The sequence below is a fragment of the Bombus pyrosoma genome, linkage group LG13, assembly GCF_014825855.1.
Source record: "Bombus pyrosoma isolate SC7728 linkage group LG13, ASM1482585v1, whole genome shotgun sequence".
Taxonomy (NCBI): domain Eukaryota; kingdom Metazoa; phylum Arthropoda; class Insecta; order Hymenoptera; family Apidae; genus Bombus; species Bombus pyrosoma.
In genome coordinates this window covers 2210781-2213583 of record NC_057782.1, presented here as the reverse complement: position 1 = coordinate 2213583, position 2803 = coordinate 2210781, and positions in this window count along the sequence as shown.

Here is a 2803-nt window from a genome sequence, read left to right as displayed (position 1 = left end):
TCGATCCCCTGATTTCTGTTACGATAATAGGGGTGGTTCAACTGAAATTACACTGAATTAACAGGTATAGAATAGTGTTTATTACAACAACTTTATATAAGAACAATGGTTACTCCGATGCGTATATCTGACTGATTTGAGGTATGAAACTCGTGTTGAATGAGTGAGAGCTTGAGAGACTGAACTCGACTAAAATTAAGACTGCGACTAAGACTAAGACTAAGACTACGACTGCCGGGAGTATAACTGTTGATGACTGCTTGAGCGCCCGCTCGAGAGTGTTGGACTGCCCTTAAGGTGTCTCGGAGGAAAGCTTGGTGTGGGTGTGCCCTTTGACTGATGAACGCGGATTCGTTGTTCACACTTTTCGTCCAGGAAGTGAGGGTAACGATCCGCGATGCTGACTGGTGATGACCCACTCTAATGAACAGAATATGCAGAAGATTCCCACCAACGTAGAGCGGCGGTGGACTTTGCTCCAGATGAAAGAAACAGTCTTTTCCGATGGACATGTGTTAGCTTTTCCCATCTGGTGACTGTCCGCTTTCTCCGTGATTCTTAAGAGCGCCTAATAAACTCAAGGACTTTTCCAAGACCCAGCCATAACCTGAAAATACTTCTAGAATTACAGAATTCTCTAGACATGCAATTGGACTGGCAAACATGTGTGGAGACAATGCAGCTAAAGGCTAATGTCTTTATGGTGGGTCATTGGGTCTATTGAGAATCGGGATGGCTGTAGGTTGACCGTTGGCGGCCAGGTAGCGAGGGCTGGCGTGCAGATGTCCCGCGCGACGTAACACCTTAGAGTGCTGAATACTCGGAGCCTATGCCATCCGTACGGACGGCACGTTGTCAGCGCTGACGATCGCTGTGGACTGAATACTTTTTCGCTATACTGAACTCTATTGATTGACTATTCAAAGCGCAAATCGTAATAAGTTATAGTAATTCTTTTGCACGAGATTAAATGATTCAAGAGCATTATTTTTTAGTATTAATTATTTATTATAAACATTGAAATTTACAATAAACTAGAATTTGGGTAGTAAACTAGAAAACAATAAACTAGAAAACTAAATTTAATAAATATAACACAAGTTAATAATTCAGTTGTGTATGAAAAATTTCAAAACAATCATCGATACATAATCCGACATCGCATTTTCTGTCGTTCCTTCTCTTATTTTTCGCACAAACAACACATTTTCTTCTTGATAATTGTGTTGTGCCGGCACGATTATTCTACCAAATGTCCAAGTTGGACAAATTGTGAATGCAAAGTATTAAATAAAAAAAGAAAAAGAAAAGACAGTTTCTTCGAACGCGGCATTAACATTGAAATGCATTTATATTTATCTCACACAAACGTAATAATATTACTTCTGTGTAGGTGCTCGGAAAAATTGACAAACGCATATATGCGTCCTTAGTCCACAGCGATGACTTTCGCCAGACGCATATGTGCATCCATAGCACTCTAAGGGTTAAACAGAATTACAGAACCAAATGTATTTAAAATATAAGTGAGTGATATGGTATAATTAACAAAGTATGCAGGTAGAGAATTTATGGATTGTTGACAGTTGGCCAGTTACTCTCAGACTGACTGTAGGTAGTGACCCGTGGTCCCTTAAAGATTTTGAACCCCACTCTCTATACAGTAGTGAGTATGACCTGTGTAAGTGTCCTGTTCAAATGCCTATGTAGATGTTTGTATAAGATTATCTGCGTCTATGTGTGTAATATCGTTGTATTCCAACAAATTGCAATCATGCTCTTTATTTTCTATCCATCGTTTCTACCCATCTATCTATCGTGTGTTCAATAACGGAGCGTGTCACGAACGCGAGCACTTCCGGAGAGTCGACTTCCGTTTTTTGGTGTTGGACGCTCGGTAGAGTCCAGCAAAGCCACTTCCATTTGAATTCTGGAATAGAACGCACGGTCAGTAGTCGGAGAGTAAAGTCCTGTTTGAACCTTCCATTCGATAATATTTTTCAACACTTGCTCATGTTTCGTAAGAGAACACTCCTTTGTGTACTTGATAGTTCATCAGTCGGAACATCCGCCATTCTCACTCGTGAATCGGTTAGTTGAGGTAAATTCGGCGGCTAACGAGTTCAATGTGCAGAGATGGAAAGAAGTCCTCTGGAAGAAGTACCGGTCTGATTGCTTATTTTTAACAAACCTAATACGATTGTAAAGTTAAGCACGTGTATTGGTTGAAAGTCCAATATAGATACAAAACAACGTAGCAGTGCATGTCGGTGAGAGAAAGAGAATACAACTTCGTCATAATTTTCCATCTGCAGATAGTTAGCTTTCGCACGAGACGTTTCTTTTATAGAACTGATATAACTAAATAAATAAATAATGAAAACACTAACCGAAAAGGAACTTTATTCCATTTATTTATTATATTATTTATTCGCTTATTTTCGTGCTTACCTTGAAAAGGTTTGCTTTTGACCTCAAATGTCCACTTCGTTTATTCTCTTACGATTTGTTTCCTGAGATTCTTTCAAATGTATCGTGCCAATTGTTTCTAATAGTACGCAGAATCGTAAGTTCCAGTTCCCCTATCTAAAATCATCGTTGAATCAATAGATTTGGTACGCGATGTAATCAATCATTAATGATGTTGTAAACCACAGAGATTTTTATCGAGGAGAATTGTTTCCTTCAATTCAGAAGATAGCATTCGGTTCTTTTATTTTCACAGTTTGACTTTGTACGTTTCACGAGATTAGAAAAATAATTTTTATTGCCATCATCGCAGCGTTTTGATATAGAAATATTA